The sequence below is a fragment of the Arachis stenosperma genome, chromosome 5, assembly GCF_014773155.1.
Source record: "Arachis stenosperma cultivar V10309 chromosome 5, arast.V10309.gnm1.PFL2, whole genome shotgun sequence".
In the NCBI taxonomy this organism is placed as follows: Eukaryota; Viridiplantae; Streptophyta; class Magnoliopsida; order Fabales; family Fabaceae; genus Arachis; species Arachis stenosperma.
Genome location: NC_080381.1, coordinates 43,411,247 through 43,422,763, shown reverse-complemented (window position 1 = coordinate 43,422,763; position 11,517 = coordinate 43,411,247). Strand labels below are relative to the sequence as shown.

General features: G+C 40.4%; 1 non-coding gene across 1 annotated transcript; it reads left to right on the top strand.

Moving 5' to 3' along the window:
• The first annotated feature begins 5,504 nt into the window (after positions 1-5,504).
• Positions 5,505-5,612, top strand: LOC130984228 (small nucleolar RNA R71). The gene has a single exon (XR_009088175.1). It is a non-coding gene; the product is annotated as a small nucleolar RNA R71 (small nucleolar RNA).
• The last annotated feature ends 5,905 nt before the right edge of the window (positions 5,613-11,517 follow it).

Sequence of the window (11,517 nt, the reverse complement as noted above, 5' to 3'; positions counted from 1 at the left end):
GTGAGAATGATGATGAGTGTCACGGATCATCACATTCATCAAGTTGAAGAACAAGTGATATCTTAGAACAAGAACAAGTGGAATTGAATGGAAGAACAATAGTAATTGCATTAATACTCGAGGTACAGCAGAGCTCCACACCTTAATCTATGGTGTGTAGAAACTCCACCGTTGAAAATACATAAGCATAAGGTCTAGGCATGGCCGAATGGCCAGCCTCCCAATGATCTAAGATAGCATAAAACGAAGATAGCTACCAAAATCTAGATGAAAATACAATAGTAAAAGGTCCTACTTATAGAAAACTAGTAGCCTAAGGTGTACAAAGATGAGTAAATGACATAAAAATCCACTTCCGGACCCACTTGGTGTGTGCTTGGGCTGAGCAATGAAGCATTTTCGTGTAGAGACTCTCCTTGGAGTTAAACGTCAGCTTTTATGCCAGTTTGGGCGTTTAACTCCCATTTGGGTGCCAGTTCCGGCGTTTAACGCTGGGATTTCTTGAGGTGACTTTGAACGCCGGTTTGGGCCATCAAATCTTGGGCAAAGTATGGACTATCATATATTGCTGGAAAGCCCAGGATGTCTACTTTCTAACGCCGTTGAGAGCGCGCCAATTGGGCTTCTGTAGCTCCAGAAAATCCACTTCGAGTGCAGGGAGGTCAGAATCCAACAGCATCTGCAGTCCTTTGAGTCTCTGGATCAGATTTTTGCTCAGATCCCTCAATTTCAGCCAGAAAATACCTAAATCACAGAAAAACACACAAACTCTAGTAAAGTCCAGAAAAGTGAATTTTAATTAAAAACTAATAAAAATACTAAAAACTAACTAAAGATACTAAAAAACATACTAAAGACAATGCCAAAAAGCGTACAAATTCCGCTCATCACAACACCAAACTTAAATTGTTGCTTGTCCCCAAGCAACTGAAAATCAATAAGATAAAAAGAAGAGAATATGCAATGAACTCCAAAAACATCTATGAAGATCAGTATTAATTAGATGAGCGGGGCTTTTAGCTTTTTGCCTCTGAATAGTTTTGGCATCTCACTTTATCCTTTGAAATTCAGAATGATTGGCTTCTTTAGGAACTTAGAATCCAGATAGTGTTATTGATTCTCCTAGTTAAGTATGATGATTCTTGAACACAGCTACTTATTGAGTCTTGGCCGTGGCCCAAAGCACTCTGTCTTCCAGTATTACCACCGGATACATACATGCCACAGACACATAATTGGGTGAACCTTTTCAGATTGTGACTCAGCTTTGCTAAAGTCCCCAATTAGAGGTGTCCAGGGTTCTTAAGCACACTCTTATTGCCTTGGATCACAACTTTATTCTTTCTTTTTTTTTTCTTTTCTTTCTTTCTATTTTTTTTCGTTTTTCTCCTTCTTTTTTTTCTTTTTTTTTTTGTATTCACTGCTTTTTCTTGCTTCAAGAATCATTTTTATGATTTTTCAGATCCTCAGTAACATGTCTCCTTTTTCATCATTCTTTCAAGAGCCAACATTCATGAACCACAAATTCAAAAGACATATGCACTGTTTAAGCATACATTCAGAGAACAGAAGTAATGCCACCACATCAAAATAATTAAACTATTATAAAATTCAAAATTCATGCAATTCTTTCTTTTTTTTCTTAATTAAGCATGTTTTTATTCAAGAAAGGTGATGGATTCATAGGACATTCATAACTTTAAGGCATAGACATTAAGACACTAATGATCATAAGACACAAACATGGACAAACATAAGCATTAATTTTCGAAAAACAGAAGAATAAAGAACAAGGAAATTAAAGAACGGGTCCACCTTAGTGATGGCGGCTCTTTCTTCCTCTTGAAGATCCTATGGAGTGCTTGAGCTCCTCAATGTCTCTTCCTTGTCTTTGTTGCTCCTCTCATGATTCTTGATCTTCTCTAATTTCATGGAGGAGAATGGAGTGTTCTTGGTGCTCCACCCTTAGTTGTCCCATGTTGGAACTCAATTCTCCTAGGGAGGTGTTTACTTGCTCCCAATAGTCTTGTGGAGGAAGTGCATCCTTGAGGCATCTCAGGGATCTCTTGATGAGAGGGGTCTCTTGTGTACTCCATCCTTTTCTTGGTGATGGGCTTGTCCTCATCAATGGGGGTATCTCCTTCTATGTCAACTCCAACTGAATAACAGAGGTGACAAATGAGATGAGGAAAGGCTAGCCTTACCAAGGTGGAAGGCTTGTCCGCCACTTTATAGAGTTCTTGGGCTATAACTTCATGAACTTCTACTTCTTCTCCAATCATGATGCTATGGATCATGATGGCCCGGTCTAGAGTAACTTCGGACCGGTTGCTAGTGGGAATGATTGAGCGTTGAATGAACTCTAACCATCCTCTAGCCATGGGCTTGAGGTCATTGCCTTCTCAATTTGAACCGGCTTGCCTCTTGAATCTCTCTTCCATTGTGCGCCCTCTTCACATATAACTGTGAGGACTTGGTCCAACCTTTGATCAAAGTTGACCCTTCTTGTGTAAGGATGTTCATCTCCTTGCATCATAGGCAAGTTGAACGCCAACCTTACACTTTCCGGACTAAAATCCAAGTATTTCCCCCGAACCATAGTAAGATAATTCTTTGGATCCGGGTTCATACTTTGATCATGGTTCTTTGTGATCCATGCATTGGCATAGAACTCTTGAACCATCAAGATTCCGACTTGTTGAATGGGGTTGCTAAGTACTTCCCAACCTCTTCTTCGGATCTCATGGCGGATCTCCGGATATTCACCGTTTTTGAGTGAAGAGGGGACCTCGGGGATCACCTTCTTTAAGGCCACAACTTCATAGAAGTGGTCTTGATGCACCCTTGAGATGAATCTATCCATCTCCCATGACTCAGAGGTGGAAGCTTTTGCCTTCCCTTTCCTCTTTCTAGAGGTTTCTCTGGCCTTGGATGCCATAAATGGTTATGGAAAACGAAAAAGCAACGCTTTTACCACACCAAACTTAAAAGGTTTGCTCGTCCTCGAGCAAAAGAAGAAAGAAGAGAGTAGAAGAAGAAGAAAATGAGGGAGAAGGGAATGGCTTAGTGTATTCGGCCAAAGAAGGGGGAGAAGTGGTGTTTAGGTTGTGTGAAAATGAAGAAGTGAAGAAGGGTATTTATAGGAGAGAGGGGAGATGGAGTTCGGCCATGTATGGGTGGGTTTGGGAGGGAAAGTGGTTTGAATTTGAAGGGTGAGGTTGGTGGGGATTTATGAAGGATGGATCTGAGTGGTGAAGAGAAAGATGGGATTTGATAGGTGAGGGTTTTTTGGGGAAGAGGTATTGAGGTGATTGGTGAATGGGGGAAAAAGAGAGAGGGTGGTGGTAGGGTAGGTGAGGGTCCTGTGGGGTCCACAGATCCTGTGGTGTCAAGGAAAAGTCATCCCTGCACCAAATGTTGCTCAAAATCACGTTTTGAGCCATTTCTGGCGTTAAACGCCGGGCTGATGCCCATTCCTGGCGTTTAACGCCAGGTTCTTGCCCTTTTCTGGCGTTTAACGCCAGTCTGGTGCCCCTTTCTGGCGTTAAACGCCCAGAATGGTGCCAGACTGGGCGTTAAACGCCCAACTGCTAGGTTTACTGGCGTTTGAACGCCAGTAACATCTTCCTCCAGGGTGTGCTGTTTTTCTTCCTGTTTTTCATTCTGTTTTTGCTTTTTTCATTGATTTTGTGACTTCTTATGATCATCAACCTACAAAAAAAAATAAAATAACAAAAGGAAATAGTTAATTATAAAACATTGGGTTGCCTCCCAACAAGCGCTTTCTTTAATGTCAGTAGCTTGACAGATGGCTCTCATTGAGCCTTACAAATGATCAGAGCAATGTGGGAACCTCCCAACACCAAACTTAGAGTTTGAATGTGGGGGTTCAACACCAAACTTAGAGTTTGGTTGTGGCCTCCCAACACCAAACTTAGAGTTTGACTGTGGGGGCTCTGTTTGTCTCTGATTTGAGAGAAGCTCTTCATGCTTCTTCTCCATGGTGACAGAGGGATATCCTTGAGCCTTAAACACCAAGGATTTTTCATTCACTTGAATGATCAGTTCACCTATATCAACATCAATCACAGCCTTTGCTGTGGCTAGGAAGGGTCTGCCAAGGATGATGGATTCATCCATGCACTTCCCAGTCTCTAGGACTATGAAATCAGTAGGGATGTAATGGTCTTCAACTTTACCAAAACATTCTCTACAAGTCCATGAGCTGTTTTCTTGAGTGTCTGCCATCTCCAATGAGATTCTTGCAGCTTGTACCTCAAAGATCCCTAGCTTCTCCATTACAGAGAGAGGCATGAGGTTCACACTTGACCCTAAGTCACACAGGGCCTTCTTGAAGGTCATGGTGCCTATGGTACAAGGTATTGAAAACTTCCCAGGATCTTGTCTCTTTTGAGGTAATTTCTGCCTAGACAAGTCATCCAGTTCTTTGGTGAGCAGGGAGGTTCATCTCCCAAGTCTCATTTCCAAATAACTTGTTATTTAGTTTCATGATTGCTCCAAGATATTTAGCAACTTGCTCTTCAGTGACATACTCATCCTCTTCAGAGGAAGAATACTCATCAGAGCTCATGAAAGGCAAAAGTAAGTCCAATGGAATCTCTCTATGGTCTCATTTTGAGCCTCAGATTCCATGGTTCCTCATTGGGGAACTCAGAGGAGGTTGGTGCAGCCCATTGAGGTCTTCTCAGTGGCGTCCACCTCCTCTCTTTCCTCTCCATATTCGGCCATGGTTATGGCTTTGCACTCTCCTTTTGGATTTTCTTCTGTATTACTTGGGAAAGTACTAGGAGGGAGTTCAGTAATTTTCTTGCTCAGCTGTCCCACTTGTCCTTCCAAATTTCTGATGGAGGACCTTGTTTCATTCATGAAACTTTGAGTGGTTTTGATTAGATCAGAGACCATTGTTGCTAAGTCAGAGGTATTCTGCTTAGAACTCTCTGTCTGTTGCTGAGAAGATGATGGAAAAGGCTTGCCATTGCTAAACCTATTTCTTCCACCATTATTGTTGTTGAAACCTTGTTGAGGTCTCTCTTGATTCTTCCATGAGAAATTTGGGTGATTTCTCCATGAAGAATTATAGGTGTTTCCATAGGGTTCTCCTAGGTAATTCACCTCTTCCATGAAGGGTTCTCAGGATCATAAGCTTCTTCCTCAGATGAAGCTTCCTTAGTACTGCCAGGTGCATTTTGCATTCCAGACAGACTTTGAGAAATCAAATTGACTTGTTGAGTCAATATCTTGTTCTGAGCCAGTATGGCATTCAGAGTGTCAATCTCAAGGACTCCTTTCTTCTGACTAGTCCCATTGTTCACAGGATTTCTTCAGAAGTGTACATGAATTGGTTATTTGCAACCATTTCTATTAGTCTTGAGCCTCTGTAGGCGTCTTCTTCAAATGAAGAGATCCTCCAGCAGAGCTATCCAAAGACATCTTGGATAGTGCAGAGAGACCATCATAGAGATACCTATGATGCTCCATTCAGAAAGCATGTCTGAGGGACATCTTCTGATTAATTGTTTGTATCTTTCCCAAGCTTCATAGAGGGATTCTCCATCCTTCTGTCTGAAGGTTTGGACTTCCACTCTAAGCTTACTCCATTTTGAGGTGGAAAGAACTTGCCAAGAAGGCATGACTAGCTTTTCCCAAGAGTCCAGGCTATCTTTAGGTTGTGAGTCCAACCATATTCTAGCTCTGTCTCTTACAGCAAAGGGAATAGCATCAGTCTGTAGACCTCAGGGTCAACCCCATTAGTCTTGACTGTGTCACAGATTTGCAAGAACTCAGCTAAAAACTGATGAGGATCTTCCATTGGAAGTCCATGGAATTTGCAATTCTGTTGCATTAGAGAAAATAATTGAGGCTTAAGCTCAAAGTTGTTTGCTCCAATGGCAGGGATAGAGATGCTTCTCCCATAGAAGTTGGGAGTAGGTGCAGTAAAGTCACCCAGCACCTTCCTTGCATTGTTGGCATTGTTGTTGTTTTCGGCTGCCATGTGTTCTTCTTCTTTGAAGAATTCGGTCAGGTCCTCTAAAGAGAGTTGTGCCTTGGCTTCTCTTAGCTTTCGCTTCAAGGTTCTCTCAGGTTCAGGGTCAGCTTCAACAAGATTGCCTTTGTCTCTGCTCCTGCTCATATGAAAGAGAAGAGAAAAAGAAAATGTGGAATCCTCTATGTCACAGTATAGAGATTCCTTGAGGTGTCAGAGGAAAAGAAAAATAGAAGAAAAGAAGTAGAAGAATTCGAACTTGATTAGATAGAGTTCGAATTGTGCATTAAGAAGGAGTAGTACTCCATAAATAGAAGGATGTGGGAGGAGAGGAAGAAGATTTTCGAAAATTCAATTAAAAAGATTTTGAAAACATTTTGAAAAACACTTAATTGATTTTCGAAATAAAAGTAAGAAAGAAATTAAGTGATTTTTGAAAAAGGAATTGGAATTAGAAATCAAAAAGATTTGATTGAAAACTATTTGAAAAGATGAGGTTAAGAAGATATGATTAGTTTAAAGAGATGTGATGAGAAGATATGATTTGAAAACAATTTTTAAAAGATATGTTTTGAAACAATTTTAAAGGATTTGATTTTGAAAATTAGTGACTTGCCTAACAAGAAAAGATATGATTCAAACATTAAACCTTTCTCAACAGAAAAAGGCAACAAATTGAGATGTTCAATCAAATCATAATTGTTAGTAAGTATCTTTGAAAAAGGAAAGAAATTGATTTTGAAACATTTGATTGAAAAGATATGATTTGAAAAAGATTTGATTTTGAAAAACTTTGAAAACTTGAAAAAAATTGATTTGAAAAAAAATCTTCCCCCTAGCACCATCCTGGCGTAAACGCCCAGAATGGTATACATTCTGGCGTTTAACGCCCAAATGCACCCTTTTTGGGCGTTAAAACGCCCAACCAGGTACCCTGGCTGGCGTTTAAACGCCAGTCTGTCTTCTTCACTGGGCATTTGAATGCCCAGCTTTTTCTGTATAATTCCTCTGCAGTATGTTCTGAATCTTCAATTCTCTGTACATTGACTTGAAAAGACACAAATTAAAATATTTTTGGGTTTTTAATAATCAAAATGCAACAAGAATGAAATAACAATGCATGCAAGACACCAACTTAGCAGTTTGTATACTACTGACACTAATGAGAATGCATATGAGACACACAAAACACTCAAGTCAATTGAATTCAAAGATTAGAACACGAAAATCATCAAGAATTACTTGAAGACCATTAAGACACATGAATGAATGCAATTGACACCAAACTTAAGATGAGACACTAGACTTAAGCAAGAAACATCAAATATTTTTGGTTTTTATGATTTTGTAATTTTTTTGGATTTTTTCGAAAATTAAGTGGGAAAAGGTATCAAAATTCTTAATGAGAATTCCAGGAATCAGTGCAATGCTAGTCTAAGACTCCGGTCTAGGAATTAGACATGGCTTCACAGCCAGCCAAGCTTTCAAAGAAAGCTTCGGTCCAAAACACTAGACATGGCCAAAGGCCAGCCAAGCCTTAGCAGATCACTGCTCCAAAAGCAAGATTGATAAAGATCAACAAGCTCTTGTGATGATAAGTTGAAGCCTCGGTCCAATGAAATTAGACATGGCTTCTCAGCCAGCCAGATTTCAACAAATCATCATGAAACTCTAGAATTCATCTTCAAGAATTTCGAAAAAAAAATACCTAATCTAAGCAACAAGATGAACCGTCAGTTGTCCATACACGAACAATCCCCGGCAACGGCGCCAAAAACTTGGTGCGCGAAATTGTGAACAATACTTTTCCACAACTCTCATAATCCCCGGTCATGAACTCCAAAAACTGGGTGCTCAATCCCATGGCATTACACAACTTCGCACAACTAACCAGCAAGTGCACTGGGTCGTCCAAGTAATACCTTACGTGAGTAAGGGTCGATCCCACGGAGATTGTTGGTATGAAGCAAGCTATGGTCACCTTGTAAATCTCAGTCAGGCAGACTCAAATAGATATGATGATGAACGAAAATAACATAAAAGATAAAGATAGAGATACTTATGTAGTTCATTGGTAGGAACTTCAGATAAGCGCATGAAGATGCCTTCCCTTCCGTCTCTCTGCTTTCCTACTGTCTTCATCCAATCCTTCTTACTCCTTTCCATGGCAAGCTCGTGTAGGGTTTCACCATTGTCAGTGGCTACCTCCCATCCTCTCAGTGAAAGCGATTGGCATATGCCCTGTCACGGCATAGCGGAATTCAGCTGTCGGTTCTCGGTCAGGCCGGAATAATATCCATTGATACTTTTGAGTCTGTCACTAACGCCCCGCCTGCAAGGAGTTTGAAGCACGTCACAGTCATTCAATCATTGAATCCTACTCAGAATACCACAGACAAGGTTAGACCTTCCGGATTCTCTTGAATGCCGCCATCAGGTCCTGCCTATACCACGAAGATTCCGATTAAAGAATCCAAGAGATATTCACTAAGCCTTGGTTGCTTGTAGAACAGAATGGTTGTCAATCACCTGTTCATAGGTGATGAGATGAGTGTCACGGATCATCACATTCATCAAGTTGAAGAACAAGTGATATCTTAGAACAAGAACAAGTGGAATTGAATGGAAGAACAATAGTAATTGCATTAATACTCGAGGATAGCAGAGCTCCACACCTTAATCTATGGTGGTGTAGAAACTCCACCGTTGAAAACATAAGCATAAGGTCTAGGCATGGCTGAAGGCCAGCCTCCCAATGATCTAAGATAGCATAAAACGAAGATAGCTACCAAAGTCTAGATGAAATACAATAGTAAAAGGTCCTACTTATAGAAAACTAGTAGCCTAAGGGTACAAAGATGAGTAAATGACATAAAAATCCACTTCCGGGCCCTTGGTGTGGTGCTTGGGCTGAGCAATGAAGAATTTTCGTGGAGACTCTCTTGGAGTAAACGCCAGCTTTTATGCCAGTTTGGGCGTTTAACTCCCATTTGGGTGCCAGTTCCGGCGTTTAACGCTGGGATTTCTTGAGGTGACTTTGAACGCCGGTTTGGGCCATCAAATCTTGAGCAAAGTATGGACTATCATATATTGCTGGAAAGCCCAGGATGTCTACTTTCCAACGCCGTTAAAAGCGCGCCAATTGGTCTTCTGTAGCTCCAGAAAATCTACTTCGAGTGCAGGGAGGTCAGAATCCAACAGCATCTGCAGTCCTTTTGAGTCTCTGGATCAGATTTTTGCTCAGATCCCTCAATTTCAGCCAGCAAATATCTGAAATCACAGAAAAACACACAAACTCATAGTAAAGTCCAGAAAAGTGAATTTTAATTAAAAACTAATAAAAATATACTAAAAACTAACTAAAAGATACTAAAAACATACTAAAGACAATGCCAAAAAGCGTACAAATTATCCGCTCATCAGATATTCACCCAATCTAAGGTAGAACGGAGGTGGTTGTCAGTCACACGTTCATAGGTGAGAATGATGATGAGTGTCACGGATCATCACATTCATCAAGTTGAAGAACAAGTGATATCTTGGACAAAGAACAAGCGGAATTGAATAGAAGAACAATAGTAATTGCATTAATACTCGAGGTACAGCAGAGCTCCACACCTTAATCTATGGTGTGTAGAAACTCCACCGTTGAAAATACATAAGAACAAGGTCTAGGCATGGCCGAATGGCCAGCCTCCAATGATCTAATAGCATAAAAAATGAAGATAGCTACCCAGATATCAATACAATAGTAAAAGGTCCTACTTATAGAAAACTAGTAACCTAGGGTGTACAGAGATGAGTAAATGACATAAAAATCCACTTCCGGGCCCACTTGGTGTGTGCTTGGGCTGAGCAATGAAGCAATTTCGTGTAGAGACTCTTCTTGGAGTTAAACGCCAGCTTTTATGCCAGTTTGGGCGTTTAACTCCCATTTAGGTGCCAGTTCCGGCGTTTAACGCTGGAATTTTTGAGGGTGACTTTGAACGCCGGTTTGGGCCATAAAATCTTGGGAAAAGTATGGACTATCATATATTGCTGGAAAAGCCCAGGATGTCTACTTTCCAACGCCGTTGAGAGCGCGCCAATTGGGCTTCTGTAGCTCCAGAAAATCCACTTCGAGTGCAGGGAGGTCAGAATCCAACAGCATCTGTAGTCCTTTTCAGTCTCTGGATCAGATTTTTGCTCAGGTCCCTCAATTTCAGCCAGAAAATACCTGAAATCACAGAAAAACACACAAACTCATAGTAAAGTCCAGAAAAGTGAATTTTAACTAAAAACTAATAAAAATTACTAAAAAACTAACTAGATCATACTAAAAACATACTAAAAACAATGCCAAAAAGCGTACAAATTATCCGCTCATCACAACACCAAACTTAAATTGTTGCTTGTCCCCAAGCAACTAAAAATCAAATAAGATAAAAAGAAGAGAATATGCAATGAATTCCAAAAACATCTATAAAGATCAGTATTAATTAGATGACCGGGGCTTTTAGCTTTTTGCCTCTGAACAGTTTTGGCATCTCACTCTATCCTTTGCAACTCAGAATGATTGGTTTCTTTAGGAACTCAGAATCCAGATAGTGTTATTGATTCTCCTAGTTAAGTATGATGATTCTTGAACACAGCTACTTATTGAGTCTTGGACGTGGCCCAAAGCACTCTGTCTTCCAGTATTACCACCGGATACATACATGCCTGATGAGCGGATAATTTGTATGCTTTTTGGCATTGTTTTTAGTATGTTTTTAGTATCTTTTAGTTAGTTTTTAGTATATTTTTATTAGTTTTTAATTAAAATTCACTTTTCTGGACTTTACTATGAGTTTGTGTGTTTTTCTGTGATTTCAGGTATTTTCTGACTGAAATTGAGGGTCCTGAGCAAAAATCTGATCCAGAGACTGAAAAGGACTGCAGATGCTGTTGGATTCTGACCTCCCTGCACTCGAAGTGGATTTTCTGGAGCTACAGAAGCCCAATTTGCGCGCTCTCAACGGCGTTGGAAAGTAGACATCCTGGGCTTTCCAGCAATATATAATAGTCCATACTTTGTCTAAGATTTGATGGCCCAAACCCGCGTAGCAATCCGGCCTCAAAAATTCCAGCGTTAAACGCCGGAACTGGAATAAAAGTTGGAGTTAAACGCCCAAACTGGCATGGGAACTGGCGTTTAACTCCAGAAAAGGTCTCTACACGAAATTCCTTCATTGCTCAGCCCAAGCACACACCAAGTGGGCCCGGAAGTGGATTTTTCTGTCATTTACTCATTTCTGTAGACCTTAGGATACTAGTTTACTACTTATAGGACCTTTTGACATTGTAATCAGAACCTTATGACCTCATAACATTTTGTACACGTTTTCTTCCACAGTATGAGCCTCTAAACCCCATGGTTGGGGTGAGGAGCTCTGCTGTGTCTTGATGGATTAATGCAATACTACTGTTTCTTATTCAATCATGCTTGCTTCCGTTCTAAGATAACACTTGTTCTTAATCCGGATGAATGTGAT